General features: G+C 37.0%; 1 protein-coding gene across 10 annotated transcripts in view; it reads right to left on the bottom strand.

Moving 5' to 3' along the window:
* The window catches only part of zfpm2a (zinc finger protein, FOG family member 2a), a 184,789-nt gene that overhangs the window by 25,884 nt on the left and 137,294 nt on the right, over positions 1 to 21,611 (bottom strand). The window lies entirely within an intron of this gene.

Genomic DNA, 21,611 nt, shown 5'->3' on the forward strand with positions numbered 1-21,611 from the left:
GCTGGCAGGCAGGTTGAGGCCACGCCAGTGCCGCTTGCGCCATGCGGTGAGGCTGAGACGGTGAGTGCCAGCAAACGTGGCGTGAAGAGGAAAGATCAAACAACACGGCTTGCAGATCTCCACCAATCTGCTCCGTATTATTCCATCAGCCAAAGAGCATCCGAACACGCAGCCAGCGGCCACACGGAGGAACCAGACGTCGCCACAACCATCGAAATATCTTGGCATAGAAATGAGTTAATCAATCAATACCTTGGATTTTCCCTGTGATACCATCACTTCTGAAGAGTTGGAACTCCCTAAAATTCGATTAATATTAAAGTAAAAATTAAATGCAGTTCGCAAACATGACACAGTTGCACATTTTATTTGATTTTATATGCACCAGTGCACAATAAGACCAATAATAATATAAAATCCATGGGCACTATCGCCTGTGATGAACATTTATTCCACCAGTGCTGATATTCATGCTCTGCGGCGACCCCTGTTTCCACCGCGATCCAATCCACGCTGATCCGGTCCAGAAAGAACACTCCAGATCTGCGTGCGCTGAAAGCAGCAGACGGTAAACAGGCTCGGCCATCTCCTCCACCAGGACAGATGGTGAAATGATACAATATGCTTTCCAAGAAACCACAGCGCATTCTGAGCGCGGCAGTGATGGTGCTGATGGTACTGAGTGGTTTGGTGTGTCCGTGGCTGATGAGCAAGATCAGAGCCAAACCCCATTGCTGGTGATTGATTTCAGAGCTCTCTCTCTCTCTCTCTGTGTGTGTGTGTGTGTGTGTGTGTGTGTGTGTGTGTGTGTGTGTGTGTGTGTGTGTGTGTGTGTGTGTGAGAGAGAGAGATATTTTGGCTCAGCACCTCAAACTACTGCTGATCTAGGAACTGACTACATCAGTGAACAAAGGAGAGAAAAGGACAAAGAGAAAGACTTAAATGAAACATAACTGAGATCTCCATATTTTGTTTTGTCAAGATGTAATCCCATTGGAAAGAAATATCTCAAAATAAACAATTGTTTCTCCTATATGAAAATGTATTAACTTGTGTAAGACGTTTCTCTTTAGACAAAAAGATTAAGATCTTAATGTCTCAAATTTTGCTCAGTTTTGCCAAGATGCCAAAGTCTGCAATCAAAAGTCAGAGATCTCAAACATTTCTCATCAAATTAATCCGATTCTTACTGTACTGTATGCCAACATATGTATCATTTGTGTTTATTTTATTCCTCCTAAGGAATAGTGGAGAAAAAATAATCTGAGACCAAGTTGATACTTAAAAATTAAATGACTGAGAACTCAAGGAATTGTATCTATGAAAAATATTCTTAACAATAGTCTTATCCACAACATAATTCCTTAGGAAAGAAAACTTCTTTCTCAATTATTTCTCCTAAACAGCAATGAGATTACACAGAGATGGAAATTCCTATGGAATTTTATGAGAAACAAATAAGACAAAGTTGATACTTAAACGAGAATGTTCATCTTTCATGATGTCCAAGACACAAAACATGCATTAATATTAGAACATCTTGCATTTCATATCTAACAAGAAAATAATAATCATGAAATACAGAAAACCGCTGGGTCAGAAAACCATGAATTCAAGGGGAAAAAAATAAAGACGTAGCCAAAGAGAATGTGAGGCATTTTGAAGGGGTTAATGGGATGGTCACATGCTGTAAAATAATATCTCACTAGAACGCCCAGGACCAATGAGGAGCCGGGCAGCGGCCCCCAGGTCCCCCGGCGAGGGGCTCCGTCTCCATCTTTTGTGGCCCTGTTCAAGCAATTAAGCCCGGCTCGGTGTTTTCTAAGGGGGATGTCAAGTGAGAAAAGTCATTTTGTGGCACTGCACTCCTCAGTTACGGTCATGCTCAGTACCAGTGCAAATTAAAACTCTCCCGCCAGCGCTATGTAAATACGGTCGTGGACCGCGCTGCGCTTTAATGAGCCATAATATGAAAGAGCAGTATAAAACCGACAGAAAATAACCGGACGCTTGACAGGTGACAGGTGCTACAAACTTTTTCAAGGCAGAGGGGGAGGGAGAGAGCTGGGAAGAATGTGATATTCAGGAATATTCTAGCAAAGTTCAGGTCCTCTGGGATCGAGATGGAGACTGCTGGAGGCGCTTCTGAAGGCGGAAAGAGAAGGTGGAGGAAAGATTAAGAAGGCTTTTCCTCCCGTTTGAAACATTTTGAGGCACTATAGTCGCCATGTTAAAGAGATAGTTCATCTCAAAATGAAATGCTGTCGTTGTTTACTCACTCTAGTTGTTCAAAAACCTTTTTGATACCGTTCCCCCCCCCCCAAACTGCTTACACAGAAAATCCTTGTCACACAATTTCTGAACACCAGAACCACACACCAAATCTGCACTAATTCTCAGATTTTGACTCATTTTAAATTTCACTTTTTGCAAACTACTACACACAATTCTCTATGTAACACAAAAAATCTAACCGGAAGTATCTTTTTTTAAACACAACCTATCAAAATGCCACACTAATTCATCCATGCCTCACACAAACTCCTCACATGTGCAAACACTCGCTTTACTTTGCTTTACTTAACACCAACCAATCATGGCTTTAGAATAGGCCTATAAATAGGTCAAAAGATCAAGCATTTTTTGTGCTTAACGGTAAAACAGCACCATAAAAGAACTATAAAAGCAGTCCATATAACCCATGTGCTATATACGTTTTCTAAAGCCATTCGATCGGTTTATCTGATAAACAGACCTAAATGTAGGTTAATTCCCCCAGCTGAAGCTCTTAAATGCCATTCACATTCACCTTTGTTCAAAATCACAAATGACATATTGATGCATCTCAAGATTCATAGCATTGAACACAAAAAAAAACATTGATAGGCTTGGTCTCGCAACCCCACCAATTCAAATATGTAAAATGGACAATAAGATTTAAGATCTGATAGTTTTACAGTCAATAACATCCAATTTCCTCATGCAAAACCATCATATGACATACAAAAGACTCTAAATACAGCATATATGCCTAAGTAGTAGGGAGTACGTTGTACTTTACAGGGTTTTTGTGTCATTTCTGGAGCCTGTGATGGCCACTATGTAGTTATTCATAGTTATTTACTTGTATGTTGTTATTTGCTGTTATTTTTTCAGTGGAACACATCAAGAGAAAACTTTAAGCATCTTTAAGCAACCTGTTTTGCACCATGAAAGAACTATGAAAGTAGTCGGTATAACCCATATTACTGTCTATTTAATGCTGTTCATAGTGCTATTCTTAAAAAAATCTCCTTTTTGTGATCCACCTTAAAAAACACCAGCATATGGAATCAGACCAACACGAGCAAATAATGCCAGAATGTTGATTGTTGAGTGAACTCTTCCTTTAAAACATGTACATAATTTTTCTCCAATCCTCTGAAAAGCTGTGCTAAAAACCTTACATGGATTACCTATCACTAAATCTGCTTTGCATGCACAACGGGGGCGGCCGAGTGGAAATGAAGCCTCTCCGCTCGAGATGGAGTCTACTGACAGAATCTGCATCCGTGCCCGCCGATTAATCCGAGACATCCCACCCGATCCACCCGTCATTTACAATGTCACAGAATCCATAATCAAGATTTAACAGGAGTCAGCGCACGGATCAGCGGGCAGAGAGTAAGTGAGAGAGAGAGATGGAGATATTCACAGCAAACAGCAGGTCAGTGCGATATTCACGGACAGAGAATGGCATAATTTCAGCCCAGTTACTGCAGAGAGGAAGCTCTACAGGTGGCCTTCAAAAGGACTATAAACAATTAGTGCTGAACGTCACTATAGAGGGAAACACTCGGGTTCCGGAAGTAAAAATTCATTCATTTTCTTCATTGGGAAATTGATTTTGAACAATAACTTATAAAGACAGCCTTACTGTGAGCTGCGAGGTTGTTAATCTGAGGTTTTTGCTTCTGTTGAAGCCCTTAGCCCGCATTATTTTAGCCTATTTTTAAAAGAATCGTGTTTCGAAACAGCTGAATTCCTGGTGAAAAACTACATTGAGTGCCAAAATAGCTTCTTAGCTCCGCCCACTCCCAAGAAGTACTGTGAATGACATAATCGAGTCGATCTCTCTATTCACTATCTATGCATATTTTTCACGTTAAATATTTTGTTTTATATAATCAACATTTGTAAATGAGCAGTTTTATATTTCCCTATTGTTTTTTATTTGATTATGCTTTTTCGCAAAGCTTGTAGTTCTTTCCCTCACTAAAGCCATTGGACCCTATTTTAACAATCTGAAACGCAAGTATCAAACGCGAAACGCAAAAAACTGTGGGCGGATCTCAAATGACTCTTGCGCCCGACGCAAACTTAAATGGGTTGGACTGAAGTAGCTACATTACTCGTAGGTGTGGTTTGGGCGTAACGTGCAATAAACCAATCAGAGCGTCCTCTCACATTCCCTTTAAGAGCTGGTACGCTTGTTCCATGGCGGATTGCTATTATAACGGTGGATTTGCCAGGCGCACGCAACTTACATGATGGTAAAGGTGATTTCGCAGTCTTCAGAATTTTGTTTCCTGGTTCTTGACGGACAACACACTTTGTCAGGTGTCCTTATATACCGATGTGTCTCGCCACTATTGATCAAACAGGTTTACTACATCATTACTACAATTTGCCTGAATCATTTGGGTAAATGTGTAAGCTAGATTTATGCCTATTTTTTCACATCTTCATGGACCTCACAATGATTTCCCTCGTGTGGTAATATTTTTTCTTGTAATTATGTATGGTTTGCAAAAATATGAACTGCTACATCTGTGTAGATGAGAGAAGCAAAGTGTATACGTGTTGTGCATTAACACATTATGGCCAAGCATGCACCCTTAAAATAGCATCTGAATAACGCACCACTGACTTTAGACTAGGTTTTTCCTGGTCTGTGGCGGAATTGTTTTCTGAAACGGCAAAATAGCAGCAGGGAACGTTTGCGCCGGAACACGCCTCCTCTTTTCACTGAACCGCCCCCTGAGCGCAAGTTCATTCACTAATTTACTGACGTGCGTCTGTGGAGGGAAAAGTCCGCTGTGCATCGGGTGCAAAATAGGAATGATACATGAGTAGGTGTACAAAGTGCAAGATAGGGCCCATTAAGTCTTTTAAGTCATTAAGTGTACCTTTGTCTTTTTGTCTTGTTGTCAAAGTTTGTAGTGTTGTGATTCACCTCGTAGCTCATTGGCTTGGTTCATTTATAAACCTTCAACGAAGACTTAAAAAAAATAAAAAGAATGAATGTAAAAAATATACCTCCGGAACCAGTGCTTCTGAAAAAGAGGTCAGGCACTATTGCACTATTTTATCCAAACAGACTGAAATGTACTGGTTCTCCTGGAGCTATGAGCACTGTTTTTTAATGAGATTATAAAGTCATTTGTCAAAATTAAATAGACATTTGAGTTCTTTTAGTCATTTCTGAAACAAACTGAACTCATCTAGACCAGAGATTTGCAGAGACACACTGTAAAGTTATGTGAATGGTAACTGCACTGAAACACTGGAGTGAATCCCCTAAAGCAGTGCTTCTCAATCACTGATCGGATCAATAATGAATTCCCCAAAAGAAAAAAGGATTTTGGAATTTGTCATCTGAACCACTCAAAACCATGTTAAACCTATTCCCAGTTATGAAGGTATTCCAGAGTGGTAGAATAGTGCTATTGTCATCTAATCTGATGACTTTACTGGAGAGAGAGTGTGAGCAGTGGTTGAGCATGTTAAATCCAGCTTAAATTAAGATTCAGCACATCGGTTTGCTCTCTAAACCTCTGGCCTATTGCTAAAAAGACTATAAGAAGATGAAGTACTATCAATAATTAGATAGGAAACTGAAAATAGTACATTACTTTGTCATAATATTTATATTAGGTTACTGTAATACAATATTTTAAATACAAATATAATAAAATATAAATATTATGATAAATATGATATACACTGCCATTAAAAACTGGGGTTTGTAATATTTATTATGTTTTTGAAATAAGTATCTTCTTATGCTCAGAAATGCTGCATTTGATCAAAATTACAGTAAAAAAGTTATACTGTAAAATATTATTATAAATTAATGTATTTTTGAAAATATTGTAATGTATTCCTTTGATGGCGAAGCTAAAGTTTTTCAGTCTTCATGTGATCCTTCAGAAATCATTCAAATTTGCTGATTCATGCTCAAGAAGGATTTCATATTATCACAGTTGAAAACTATGAATATAGAAAGTTGAAAAGAACAGCATATATCTGAAATAGAAATATTTTGAAACATAAATGTCTTTAGTCACTTTATTAATTTAACATGTCCTTTCATAAAAAATTTTTTTTTGAAACCAAACTTTCGAAAAGGAAGGGTACTTATTAATCTAATAATTCATAAAAATGCACAAACTATGATTATCCATGTTAACATACAGCACATTTTTGTTTTTCTTAGGATGAAAGTGATACTAAACAGTTTGAAATACCATAAAAAATACTACATAGTCTAAACACAGAAACTTGCATCAACAACAAAAGATACGTGTTTCCTTCTCCTTTTTAAAAGTTGATTAACCTATTCATTCTGTCCTCATAACTTGGATGATCACATGGTTAGTTGCATTTTCTTGTGTTTTTCCCTGCCGTCTGACCTGAGACATTTTTGGGTCACTCATGGCCCACCAGATACACATAAACATGAAAGCATGCATGACACCAGTCAACTATCAATGCAAAAGTATTGAGTGCATCATGAAGTGGCGGCGTCCAATCTCTGTATCTGTCCTCGGAGCGCAGGGGCTGATCAGAAAAAGCCTGTTTTACAAGGGACACATCTTGTCGCAACAACTTTGCCTGACCTTGTGCGAGTCTGAATAACACTGTAAAATTGATTCAGCTCGCCGCAATAAAAGAGCCTTCGCATTATCTGCATTCTACCTCTAATTAATATAAGCAGTGGCGGGCAGGCCATTATTTACAACTGAAGCTGTATGGGGCGGCCAACGCAATAATAATCTGCTCTATATTTTTATTGATGTGTTGATGAATGGCTTTATTTCACACGAAACAGCCATGGAATGTCGAAGCATGCAGATCACACAAGCGTTGATTACGGCCCCTGCCTTTCCTGAGCCCTCTATCTGTGTGTGTGTGTGTGTGTGTTTATATCACCGTTAGCTGGGCGGTCTCTCATTACACAGCTATGGTCAGTTGAAGTACCGCGGTCACACATCCTCGCTCATTTACTTATTCTGCACACGCTCCAAATGTTTTAAAATTGCTTTTTAGATTCACATGTGTCATGTTAATAGCCACTGGAAAATTAAGTTGCTCAGAGGTTGCTCTTTCATAGAAGAGGAGACATGATGATCATCTCATTTATGCAATGTCACAGATGTTTCTCCTAAAATTTCTTTAAAAAAGAAGAAGAAAAGAAATAAGACATTCAGTAAAAGTCTCCATGTAATCTCATTGCATTGTAGGAGCAACAACTGACTTATTAAAAAGATCTCATTTGGTATTTTTCTTTACAATATACTCAAACGGCAATATATCATTTAAATTATATTGTTGACCTATTTAGAAACTTTAGATGAGACAGATGAGGTCTTTTTTTTTCAGGAGAAACAACTGAACTTTGAAGAAGTCTCCATCTGCTCTCATTTCAATTTTATCGCGGTCTAGGAAAACTATTTAGATATTAAGAAGATATTATGTGGTCTTTTTCTTCACAAGATATACTCAAACTATCATTTGAATGACATTGTTGACCTTATTAGAAACTCTAGAGGAGACACGTGAGATTACTAGAGTCTTTTTCTCAGGGGAAACATCTGGATTTTGAAGAAGTCTCCAGCTGCTCTCCATTCAGTCAATACAGCAAATGTTACATGACCAAATATCAATGTATCACCCAATTATGTTTCAAGAGTTCACACTAAGATATAATCAGCTACAGCAAAGGTTATGCATATTTGGCGTGCTGTCCGAGGGGAGGGTGCCGAGATGGGGTGGTGGAGGCTGGAAAACTGTCATGGAACAGAGGTTAAGTCTTCTGTATATATACCCCTTATCTCATAACTGTGTTGATTAACTGAAGCTACTCCTCCCGTGTTAATTGGGTTAATTATCTGAACGTGCTCCTCCCGAACTATGTTAATAAAACATCCTTTCTTGTGTTGATTACGAGACATTGTGAATCTCATCCGAAACTCTGGAGGAACCGCGATGTTGCTGAAGTCTCCACTCGCCCGCCATTTAATCTCTTCGCTCTCTAGGAGAAACAATTGAGATGTTAAAGAGATCTCCTTTGTGGGGTTTTTTCTGTCCTATGGGCACATTGAAGTCTTGGCAGCAAGTTTGAATCTCCAAGTGCTTTTATGAAACATCTGAAGCTCTAGATTTGAGCTATCTTTCATAATTAGGAGGAAGTGCAGCTAAAAGGCGTCCTGCGTCAGATAATTGTGGTCCATCCTTCCTAATTTTGCGAAAGCGGGAGCAAAAAAAAAAAAATCAGTTTTGTCTGGTTATTATTCAGCTCACAAATCCTTGATTATTTTCCAATCCTTTCCTCTGATAGGAGCCATCTCTGTTTGCCTGCCTCTCTCTCTCTCTCTCTCTCCTCTTTCGACCAGCCGGCCTGCCTTCTCAATCGCCTGTTTTGTTTCCGCCTTTAATGAACAGTTGGATTCTTTTATTTCTCTACAAGTGCTGGATTTGTCTTATCAACCTCGTTCCCTTTGAGGGTTGCCAATTGGTTTTATCCACGGATGTATCATTTCCTAGGCTTCCTCTTTTTTCCCCGCACAAAGAGAAAGAACCACTTCGTCAACAAGCCTCTACGGAGAGACAGATTAAGAACCTCAACATCACCTAGCTTCCAGCGCCGCTCCCAACTGGTTTGTGTAAAACTCAATTAAACTGGTCCCTGCTGAATTCCACATTACAGTACATTAAACAGAAATTCTTCAAGCGTGATGACAAAGCTGCGGTACAGGAGTGTTTCCTGCCTCCGTCTTTGGGGTTTTGGCCTCTCCTCTGCTGAGAAGGAGCTCAAAGACAAAGTAGGAAAACAAACTTTGTGCTTTATTTATCTGTGAAGTGGTAAAGGCGGCCAATGGCCTTGATTGCAGTGTGTAAACAGCTTTAAACGGCTAATGTTCACTAATAGGAGTAGTGCGAGTCCTCTGACGATTGGAAGCAAATATTATCAAATGCTATGACATGTGGGAAATGCTTGTTTTAGCTTTAATCTGGAGGGAGAGAACAATAATACCAGCCTATGTACTCCAGTTGAAACATTATTGAGCTTATGAACGGCTCAATAGTGGCTTTTTATATTGCTTTGAAATGAAGCTTCCGATGAATGAGTGAATGAAACCAGTATATTGTATAAAAATGTATTGAACTTGAACAGAAATGGATTAAAATGATTAATTGCTGTTTGATTACGTAACATCTGCCTCTCTAATATCCATCTGCCTTTGGATCTTGCCAAAAATAATTATCATAAAGTATATTTTGCGAAAGAAAAATCCCAAATGAGATCTGTCAATTGTTTTTCATAGACTTAATGTTTCCTCTAATGATCTCAACAGTTTCTCAAACTATGCTTGTATTGGCCATGAAAAATCCTAAAAATAAATCCCAAATCTCATTATCTCAAATGTTGTCTCCTGAGAAAACCGCAGTATTCTCACATGAGTGTCCTCTGGTGGTCTCAGAAATGTCTCAAAGTGTGTTTTCTGATTTGCCAAGACACCAAAGTCAGAGTGAATCACATTCATACCTCAATGGAGGTTCTCAGACCCAGTGTCTGCTCCTAAGGACATTCGTGAGAAACACCTGGACATGAAGATTAATTATATTTAAATTATACAACTTTTCTTAGGTAGGCCTATGTCATGTAAATAAGTGAGACACATTCCGGCCTTAGTTTGGACCAGTGCGTCTCATTCTTATCAGTTTTTTTGTGTGTGTGTGTCCTTTCCTCCTATTTGCCCTGGACTGCTGGAGATGCTCTGAACCCTCTGTATTGCAGCAGTAGGTGTTTTATGACACTGTCCATAATATCTGAAACACACACACACACACGTGCCCATGCTGTGAGCAGGTCAGGTGTTCTCCCGCGGTTGGGCTCCAGCCAAACGCCACTCCTTCATGTCTGCTGCGTTTCCTCTCTAGTGCGGCCCAGTACGGGTCAGCGGTTTCAGATGTGCCCTCCCAAATACTGCCTTGGTGAAGGTCAGACTGTAGCCCACAACACACCACACACACACATGCATCAGCTGCACTGACTGAACCACAACGTCTCGCAGCAGGCTTATGGTTTATGTTATGTTTAAAGGTGCTAAAAGTTGTTTTTAATTGTGCTAGCCGATATGGACTTCATCTTGGACTTTATAACGACACCTATCAGTTGATGCATTATCATGCAAAAGGAAACATTTTCACTTACCACTGCCAGAAATGTATCATATTTATTTTGCATCCAATAGTGTCCAATAATATAAATTAAATTTACTTATCAAAATGTATTTAATTATTATAAATAAATAAATAAATAAACACATAAATAAATAAAAAGGTGTAAATATGTATTTTATTTATATTTTGGAAATTAAAACAAATATTTACTATAAATAAATAATCTTGTTGTAAATATCTATCAAAATGTAATTTCCATTACTATAAGAAATCAATCAATCGATCAATCAATCAATCAATTTAATACATTTATTATGTTTATTATAAATCTTATTGTAGTAAATATTTATCAAAATGCCACTTCCATTTCTATAATAAATAAATAAATCAACCAATTTAATAAATATTTATGATCAATTAATTGCAATTTATTTATTTTTAATACATAATTGTAATAAATAAATATTGATGTGTAAATATGTATTTAATATATTTTATTAATAAATCAATCAATAAAATGTAATAAATATGTATTATAAATAAACAAATACTGGTGTATAAATATGTATTTAATTTATATTATTGGAAATTTGATAAATATTTACTATAAATAAATTTTATTGTAGTGAACATTTATCAAAATGCCATTTCCATTTTTATTAATAAATCAATTAATCAATTTAATAAATATTTATCATAAATTAATTGCATTTATTTATTTTTTATAAATAATTATAATCAATCAATAAATATGTATGTGTAAATATTTAATTTAAAATGTGATAAATATTTACTATAAATATTGATCAAAATGCACTTTCCATTTTTTTATTAATAAATCAATCAATTTAATAACTATTTATTATAAATTAATAGCATTTATTTATTATTAATATATTGTAATAAATAAGTAAATATTGACGTGTAAATGTATATTTATTTGATTAATGACTAAATAGTTGTAATAAATATTTAATGGTAAATGGTAAATGGACTGCATTTATATAGCGCTTTAACAGACCCATGGCCACCAAAGTGCTTTACATATTGCCTCATATTCACCCATTCATACACCGACGGCGGTGTCAGCCATGCAAGCCATCCAGCTCGTCGGGACGGAGCAGCTGGGGTTAGGTGTCTTGCTCATGGACACCTCCACACTCAAGTGGAACCGGGGATAGAACCACCAACCTTCCGGTTTGTAGACAACCTACATGAACCACTAAGCCACGTTTATAATAATCAATAATTGTAAGAAAAGAAAAGAAAAGAAAGAAAGAAAGAAAGAAAGAAAGAAAGAAAGAAAGAAAGAAAGAAAGAAAGAAAGAAAGAAAGAAAGAAAAAAAGAAAGAAAGAAAGAAAGAAAGAAAGTATTTAGCTGATCATATAAAGATATAAAGAGACTTTTTCCCCTCACACACTGACATGTCTGGAGACGATGTAAGCGGTAATACCGTGACTCACACTAACCAGTCTTTCAGCAAACTAGTCACTACTGACTACTGGCCTATTTAATATTCATCAGCCACGTTTCTAAGGTTTATAACATGTCTCGCCCCTGACCCCCTGACGGGTGATTCTGGATGCAGACGGAGCGGTTGCGGTGGGTTCAGGGGAAAGTTTCAACGGGTCTGGAGAGGAAAAAGAGATGTGATGTAATTATCCGTCACTGGCACAGAGGCACAACTCAACTCAGAAGGGATTCGGAGCAGAAAATCGCTAAAATCTGTTTACCAGTGAGCAGAATTCACTTCCTTCACGAGCATTTTGTGAGGACTCTGCCTATCTGAATAATTCATGCAGAAGAGCCATCGGCGAACCGGAGACTTCACAGGTAGAGCAATTCACAGGATAATCTGAGACTTCAGCTCAGAACCAGTTCAGCAGTAAAGCACCCAGAGCGCAGACGTCAAACACTCAATTCAATTATTTCCTAGAAAACACTTATTCACAGAATGCATTTACAGGACCTGTGAAAGCTGTGGAAATCTCCTCTAGCTCACAGTTAAAGGTATATAATCATTTTTAGTGCTAATTAAAAAAGTTTTACACAAAAAAAAAAAAAAAAAAAAAAAAATTTTTTATGAAAAGTATCAGCCGTCTAGAAAACAGTACAGGAACGGGTCGCTTCCTCATCGGGGTCACCATTGATATCACATGACCTGATGTATCTTGCCAATCCATTCACTAATGATAGCAATAGCTTTTAAATAATAAATAGTCATTTTCAAGTGCTCAAGGGGCTTTATAAAGCATAATTAAGTATTTTTTACACAACTTAAGCAAACCAAACGATATTAACAACAAACACAATAGCAGTTTGTTTTTTAAATTTACACAACCATTCAAAAGTTTGGGGTCAGTAAGATTTAAAATTAATACTTTAATTCAGCAATGATGCATTATTTATCAAAGGTGGCAGTAAAACATTTGTGATGTTACAAAATATTTATTTTTCAAATAAATTTTGAGCTTTCTATTTATTAAAGAATCCTGAAAAAATGATCAAGGTTTCCACAAAAATATTAAGCATATTTTCAACATTGATGATAAGAAGAAAAGTTTCTGGAGCAGCAAATCAGCATATTAGCATGATTTATGAAGGATCATGTGACACTGAAGACTGGAGTAATGATGCTGAAAATACATCCCATAAAAAATATTTCAATAAAAAACAGTCATTTTAACCTGTAATAATTTTCACACTATTACTATTTTTACTTTATTTTTGATCAAATAAATTCAGATTTGGTGAGCATAAACATATCTTCTTTCAAAAACATACCTTACCTTTTTTTTTTGATAAAACAGTATAGAATATTGGTAATCAGCCAAAAACATGAAAAGATTGATCAGCTTATCAGAATTACATTTTAATATCAGTGCATCACTAATGACACAACATAACAAAAGAGCATGTTAATCACTTTATGAATCCATAAATAGGAATCAATATAAAGTCCAATTCCACTGGGCTAAAGACAACTGGTGTAACTTACAGAAAAAAAAGTGCCCACATATACATCATATCTGACTTATTCAGTTATGATATAAACTGCATTATTTATTGTGATTTCTTCAGTGCAATCATTACAATTGTATTTGTGTGTCATTTTGTATTGACATGCCCAGAAAGCATGACACGTTCTCAATACAAATCCTCAAATTGAAATACAGTTTTCCTAATCTGGTCCAGCAAGCATTGTTATTGTTTAGTTTTTTCTCTCTCCTAGTAACAACTGCAACCTCTTACACACTTAAGCTGTATGAAAGACACACACACACACACACACACAACCGCAGCATTTAATTACCCTGCAATGAATGTACTAGCGGCACAGAACATCCTCTTGAAAAAGCCAACGCATCGGTGTTCGCTGCCGAGACGATGATCAATGTTTCTCTCCGCCACCCACTGAAAAAAACCACAGAGGTTCACTTGCCTAATTCTTGACATGAAATATTACCCGCACCACTCCAGAAAGCCTCGCCGTTTGGATGCTGGGACAGATAGCATCCATCCTTTTGCTATAGGAAACAAACAAACAAACAAACAAAAAGCTCTTCGACCTTTCACCCAACACGGGACGTACAACTGATAAGTAAGCGCCAATTTCTTTTCTCTCCTGTGCATTTTTTGCTGCCTTTGGCCCAAGTTTCACCTTGCTGAGCCCATGCCCTTTATTTAAGGTAGTAATGGCTGCCGAGTCGCCTCCAGCTTTCTCAGATTTGTCAGTCATGAAAGGGGGAGGAAGGAAGATAAATCTTATTTCGCCAGCTAAGGGCGTCTATCTCCACGGCAGAATGAGAAGCCAGGCCAAAAAACACTCGCCGCCGTGTGCGTTAGGCGGCTCCGGCTTTAAGCCTTGTCCTCTCTGATCAAACCAGGATTTATGGAAGCATCATAACTTCCGACAACATCCAGGAGCTTATTAATTTTATATGTTTCTGTCCATTCCCTGATATTCCCAGCCTTGACAGTCACTCAAGATAAGCCAAAAGCTCCTGACAGGATAGAGTGTGTATATATTTTTCTCTTTTCTCCTCCTGAATAGGTTGCAGTTGAAACCTTGAGAGGCATCGGCGGGAGTTGATTTGTCGACCGTCTTTTTTTTTGTCTTCTCCCTCTTGTTGCCATTCCTAACGGCCTTTAAATCAAGCCGAAGCCCGGCCCGAGTGAAAAGCAGGCAACCTCGCGGCGACCGGAGCCCAGAAATCACCCTCTCTTGTAAGCACACACAGAGAGCGGATGAAAACCTGCAACTGACCGCCAATCCGAGTGTAGCGGCACCGCAAACGGATGTGAAAGTTTGATTTGTGTCATTTCTTCCCCACTAGTGGCACACAACTGAATTGCATAAATCATGATGGCAGCTAAATTCATGTGTCCAGCTGTTAAGATTGCTGTGGAACATAAACCCACAAATATCTCCTATGTAGTATTAGTTAAAAACAAACAAAAACGTAAATACGGAACAATTTCCTCTTTATAGTCATTTAAAATGCCCCTATTGTGCTATTTTAAAGATTCCTCATTTTGTTTTGGAGGTCTCCTACAATAGGTTTACAGGTCATAAAACAGTTTAATTTTCTCATAATATAGATTGCACATCACCTCATTTCTCAAAGAGTCTGACAACCGTGAGGCTACTCTGCTCTGATTGGTCAGATGTCCCAGTCTATTGTGATTGGTCTACTCTGCTCTGATTGGTCAGACGGTCCAGTCTGTTGTGATTGGTCTACTCTGCTCTGATTGGTCAGACGGTCCAGTCTGTTGTGATTGGTCTACTCTGCTCTGATTGATCAGATGTCCCAGTCTATTGTGATTGGTCTACTCTGCTCTGATTGGTCAGACGGTCCAGTCTATTGTGATTGGTCTACTCTGCTCTGATTGGTCAGATGGGCTAGTCTGTTGTGATTGGTCTACTCTGCTCTGATTGGTCAGACGGTCCAGTCTATTGTGATTGGTCTACTCTGCTCTGATTGGTCAGATGGGCTAGTCTGTTGTGATTGGTCTACTCTGCTCTGATTGGTCAGATGTCCCAGTCTATTGTGATTGGTCTACTCTGCTTTAATTGGTCAGACGGTCCAGTCTATTGTGATTGGTTTACTCTGCTCTAATTGGTCAGACGGTCCAGCCTGTTGTGATTGGTCTACTCTGCTCTGATTTGTCAGATGGCCCAGTCTGTTGTGATGGGTCTACTCTGCTCTGATTGGTCAGACGGTCCAGTCTGTTGTTATTGGTCTACTCTGCTCTGATTGGTCAGATGGCCCAGTCTGTTGTGATGGGTCTACTCTGTTCTGATTGGTCAGATGGCCCAGTCTGTTGTGATGGGTCTACTCTGCTCTGATTGGTCAGATGGCCCAGTCTGTTGTGATGGGTCTACTCTGCTCTGATTGGTCAGATGTTAAGACATCTGTTGTGATTGGTTTACCGCTTACAGCTCCTGTCAGAAACAAAACACTATTACCATATTTGAATTTTAGCACTGGAGGCTTCCTCGGCGCTTGATACACAGTGATACAAACAGTAACATTAGCATTAGAAAAATACTTTTCCAGAATAGCAGTAGCCTTGAATTCACCTCAGCTTTCCCAAAGACCTCACTTTATTCTCTTAATTTTTCCTTCCATCGAAATACAATTATTTCATTAAAAAATATCACATAAATTGACTGCTGTACTTAAAACACTAAAGCCAGTGATGTTTCTCATTTCTGATGATTTGTGATCATCTGGTTTCTAAACACAACTATAAAATTTGTCATTCTAGAATCATTTGTGATTCTAAAACATCAAATGCAAAGTCAATTTTTGTCCTTATGCATTTCAAAAAATTATGTATTTATTATTAATATACACACATTCACCACTACATCTCAAAGAATACATTTTACTTAATTTGCGTAGCAGGTCATTCAGGATCACTGCGCGGATTTTGTTCAGATCCCGTTTCATTGCTTTTCACATCATGGCAGCATAAGTTCATGTGCCATAAAGTTTCATGTGCCTCTATAAACGGTAATGACCTCTGCCATGTAAGGATGATGACAGCATTAGGCTCTCTTTATGACAATACCCACAGAGACTGGACAGATGGCGCTACCATCACCTCATCCCCAAACGCTCCCTCCCTCTGCAGTGCAGTGGACAGGAATGGACAGAAAGGGCTTGTTAACCAGAGCGTTAGTTATGGGGTGGTCAGGAGGCTTGTTGATGGTCTGAGGGATGAATGTGAGAAGGACAGGCAAACTATACTCACACAACATACAGTATGTCACAATAATTATGACTAATATTTGGGTTGAGTGATTTATTGAAACAAAATGAGCAAAATAAAATGTCTGATTCGGATAATTATTGCTTTGAATAAATCAATGGATTGGGTTCACTAAACCAGTCTGGAAGATTTGTTCACAAATCACATGATTTGTTTTTATAACAACTATGAGTTCAGTAGCAGAAATAAGTAAGTTCAAATAATTTGGTAACACTTTACAATAAGGTTAATTTGTTAACATTATGTATTAACTAACATGAACTAACCATGAGCAAGACATTTGTTCATCTTTTTTAACGTTAGTTAATAAAAATACAGCTGTTCATAGTTTGTTCATGTTATGAAATGAACAAATACAACTCTTGATTTTAATAATGTATTAAAAAAAATTTAAATTAACATTAACAAAGATTAATAAATGCCGTAGAAGCGCAGTTCATTATTAATTCATGTTAACTAGTGCAGTTAAATAATGTTAACTAATGAACCGTATTGTACATTTTTACCAATAATGTCTGTGAATCAGTTTAAACTGTCCTTTGTCAAAAATTAAAATGTTTTCATGGACGTTTTTGAATAAAATTACGGTTGTCATTTAATTAATTTACAATACTAAATTGTTGCAGATTGATGAAGATGACTGAATATAAATGGAAACATTGTTAATGCTTTTAACTAGATTTTTACTGTTTTGTTGCAATGTTTACTGCAACATTGTCTTAATAAAAAATTTAAATATTTATTTTATTTGATAATTAAAAAAAATCACCCCATTTAAGCAATTTTAGAGCAAATACACGAATTACATCAAAAATATACTTCAACAACTGAAAATCACTCATAAATCATAAAGCATTTTGCATATCTTTAAATACGCATGTGTGTAATGAAAAACCCAATGAAGAAAAGTCTGAAATACATCCTCTACCTAAAAACCTCTTGAAGCCAGTCTCAGAAACTGATAGATTTCGTTGAATGCCTTGTGTGATAAAAGCATGAAGATGGTTTAGATCTGAAGAAAGAGAGATTTGATTTGAGCGAAACACATCTTGGATAAAGTGATCTGGTGCTCAGGTTTGAGTGAGTGAGTGAGAGAGTGAGAGAGTGAGAGAGTGAGAGAGAGAGAGAGAGAGAGAGAGAGAGAGAGAGAGAGAGAGAGAGAGAGAGAGAGAGAGAGAGAGAGAGAGAGAGAGAGAGAGAGAGAGAGAGAGAGTAAATGGATATAAAACCATCACGCGGGTCACCGGCCACCCACTGTGTGAGGATAGATGGCGGTCCAGTCATGTTGTCTCCTGCACTCTTTATGCAGCATAACATTACTGTCAGCCTCCATGTTACCTCCTCCGATAGGTCACTAATGCCACACGCACGTTACATTCACACATTTACTGTACATCATCGTTGCCTCTGACGGTAAAATGAATGAAAATTCTGTTCATTCACTCACCCCTCATGTCGTTCCAAAATATTACGAGTTTTTTCTTGCGTTGAACCCAAGAGTATACATTTCCCTATATAATAAAACGGGATGCTAAAATGTCCCTTTCTCCAAGAATAAAACCATTTTTATGCCTGCTTTTTAAATGGTCAATTTGTTCTATTAATTTCTGAGACTTCAGAGGGTTCACGAGCTTGTAAGGCGAAAAGAATATATAGGCTCTTTCAGGAGAGTAATTTTCCATTCAATTATTCTATAGTTAAACACTCACAGATATGTCAACGACTCTTTTTCAAGTGCTCCTTGTTGATTATGCTGTAAGAACGTATGATGATATTCATAATCACATTAGCTTTCGCTTCTTAATCGTTTGGTGATAAGTGCTCCATTCTGCCCGTGTTTAAAGCGACTCGAGTCCAAACTTAAAATCAACACACAGGAAAGCTTCTAAATCCACTTATGCTGATGTCCAAAGGCGCAAGATAGATAATCACAATAATGTGCTTAAACATGGTGAAAAATGTCTGCAGATGGAAAAATAGCTACTGCGTGCGTGGGTGGATTTTACCGATTTAGAAACGGGAAATGAGCATCACGGTACATATAGATCGGGTGTGAAGAATCTCAGCACACAAAACAAGAGTTGTCACCCCGCCGTACACAAAGAAGAATTAAACATGGAAATATAGCTGCTCTTTCTACTGTAGACATCTATTTTACTGATCTCACGTGCATTGAATATCAAGGAAACATGTGTCCTGAAAGATCACACCTGTCTCTGTGACAGCCGTAGGCACTGTAAACTGAAAAAGAGAGATCGGTCTCGGCCTGTCAATCATTCTGGAGGGAGGGTGTGTGGTCCACGTCATATTAGGGCTGGGCGATAAAACGATAACGATAATTATCGCGATATAATTTTTCTCGATAAAACGATATCAAGAGTTCGATAAATGTTCGATAATGTTTTTGCGCCAAAAGCGGAACGAATCTCATTTGAACCGCGCGCGCCACACGGACCGTTTATCCGCTCGGCTCAAAGTCCAAACGGCAGCGCAGCGCGAGCTCACTAGAGCAGACCCGTTTACTCTGATCGGTCTCGGTCACTAGATCCAGTGAGAAGCGCTTGAATTCAGCGAGGAACACAAATGTCTCAGTGATTTAAACCAGTTTAAAGGCAGATGAGACCGCGCTGACGAACAGGAGAAACACTGTGCGCAACGATACAGTCAGAAGGCATCTCCGTCTACACATTCCCATCATTTACCACGGATTTACTGTAACGTTAGCCTAGTAATATTAACTGCACCATGAAATGTGGGATATATATATTGAATTGTATAATATTATTAATGTAGACAATGTATTAAAGGACTAATGGAATATAATTAGTTTTTAATAATGTATTTAGGCTACTGGTTTTCATAAATACCATAGAAACCATAAAGTTACATTTTATCTGTGGTTATCATGATCTAAATGCATGATGCTGGATGACCAATGGTTAATTTTAATAAAACTAAAGAATATTAAATTTTACCAAATAAAAATAATGTTGTTACTTTTTTTTAACAGATGTTACTGTTTTTGTTAATGAACATAAATTGTATAAAGTAAATCTGCATCCTAACTCAAGCTAATACTACTGAGATAAAGATATTTATTTTGTTAAGGAAAAATGTCAAATGTTTGAATGTTCTACCTCGGATTTGTGAATGTTCACCTGTTTGGCAAGTGTTTGTCATGATATGTTCTGATAATAGTTTCAGATGATTCAGATGATAGTTTAAAAACACAACGCTCTGGTTTCTACAGCTTTCACTTAGGAGTACAAATCTGTCTTTAAACTTGAAATAAATAAAGATTTGACATTTATCGATAATTATCGATATCGACTGATATAAAAAAAAATATTGTGATATTTTTTTTTGGCCATATCGCCCAGCCCTACGTCATATCCCACCCCAAATTTATATTATATTATATTATATTATTAGTAGGGCAGTCAAAAGATTAATCGTGATTAATCACATCCAAAATAAAAGTTTGTGTTTACATAATATATGTGTGTATACTGTGTAGAATTATTATGTATAAATACACACACATTCATGAATATATTTAAGAAATAATTGCATTTATATACTGTATATACATTTATATAATTTATATTATATATACATATTTTATATATAAATATAACCAATTTTTCTTAAATATATGATTGTGTGTGTTTTATTAAATATATAAATAATTATACACAGTACACACACATATATTATGGAAACACAAACTTTTATTTTGGATGCGATTAATCGCGATTAATCTTTTGACAGTCCTAATTATTAGTGATTTTTATGGCTGATTATGCAACTTTTTAATGTTTATTACAGTGTGAAATTATATTTAAGCAGGTTTTCCCACAAAATCTCATTACTGTAATGTATCCAGGTGTTTTTTGAAAAAAAAAATCTAACTCTTATAGTTACCATTTTATTTGCATTACTGTACTATAGCAAACAGTTAATGTAATACGAAGATTTTTAATGATTTTAAATAAATTACTTAAAAAAAAAAGTAAGTTGAGGGAATTTGTGCTTAAAATAATGTCACAATTCATAAAAGAAAAAGAAAAAAAGAGCCCTATTTTATTAATTAATATTTAATTATTTTAAATATATTTTTAATGTCATATAAAATCTGAATTATTATTCTTTTTTTCTGTTCTTTATATGACCAGGACATGCTTAAAGCGTGTTTATATACATATTTAAGATGCTGATGGATTGTGGGATGCAGGACGTGTATTGTTTCCAGTCTCTTGAAGGCTCCGCAGACAGTGTTAAAAAGCTCAGCTCTCACAATGACACTGAGATCTGTCTGCCCTCTGGAAATCGATGCACGGGCATTTTTCAACATCGATTATACAATTATGCAGGTTAAATCATCAAGCCCACACACACTCTCACAAGACACACGCGCACTCTTGAAACACACATTCACTCACTCCAGGTGCAGGTACTTCATGAGCTGATTAGAAATGCCACGGGGGAGTTGAACATCACTCTTAGCAGCTCCAGAGCTACACAATTGAATCATAATTAATAGTAGCAGCAGGAGGTTGTGATCCACACACACACAGAGCTACTAAAGCTGTACATACTGACAAAATATGCAGAGTGAAACGGCACTACAAGTCTACTCCTTAAAGAACCAGTAATTCATATTTGAAACTACACCATGCTAGTACCATGTTTATGAATATGCACCATGGTAATATCACTGTGCTTGATCCTTTTTAGAAAATTAGACAGTATTATGTTTTTTTATTTTATTGTACCATAATACCATGTTTTTCCAAATATGTACCATGTTAATATCATGCTTCTTTTGAATATGTACAATGGCATTACCATGATTGTTAATTACCATAGTATTATGTCTTTG

This window comes from Phoxinus phoxinus, assembly GCF_949152265.1.
Source record: "Phoxinus phoxinus genome assembly, chromosome: 10".
In the NCBI taxonomy this organism is placed as follows: Eukaryota; Metazoa; Chordata; class Actinopteri; order Cypriniformes; family Leuciscidae; genus Phoxinus; species Phoxinus phoxinus.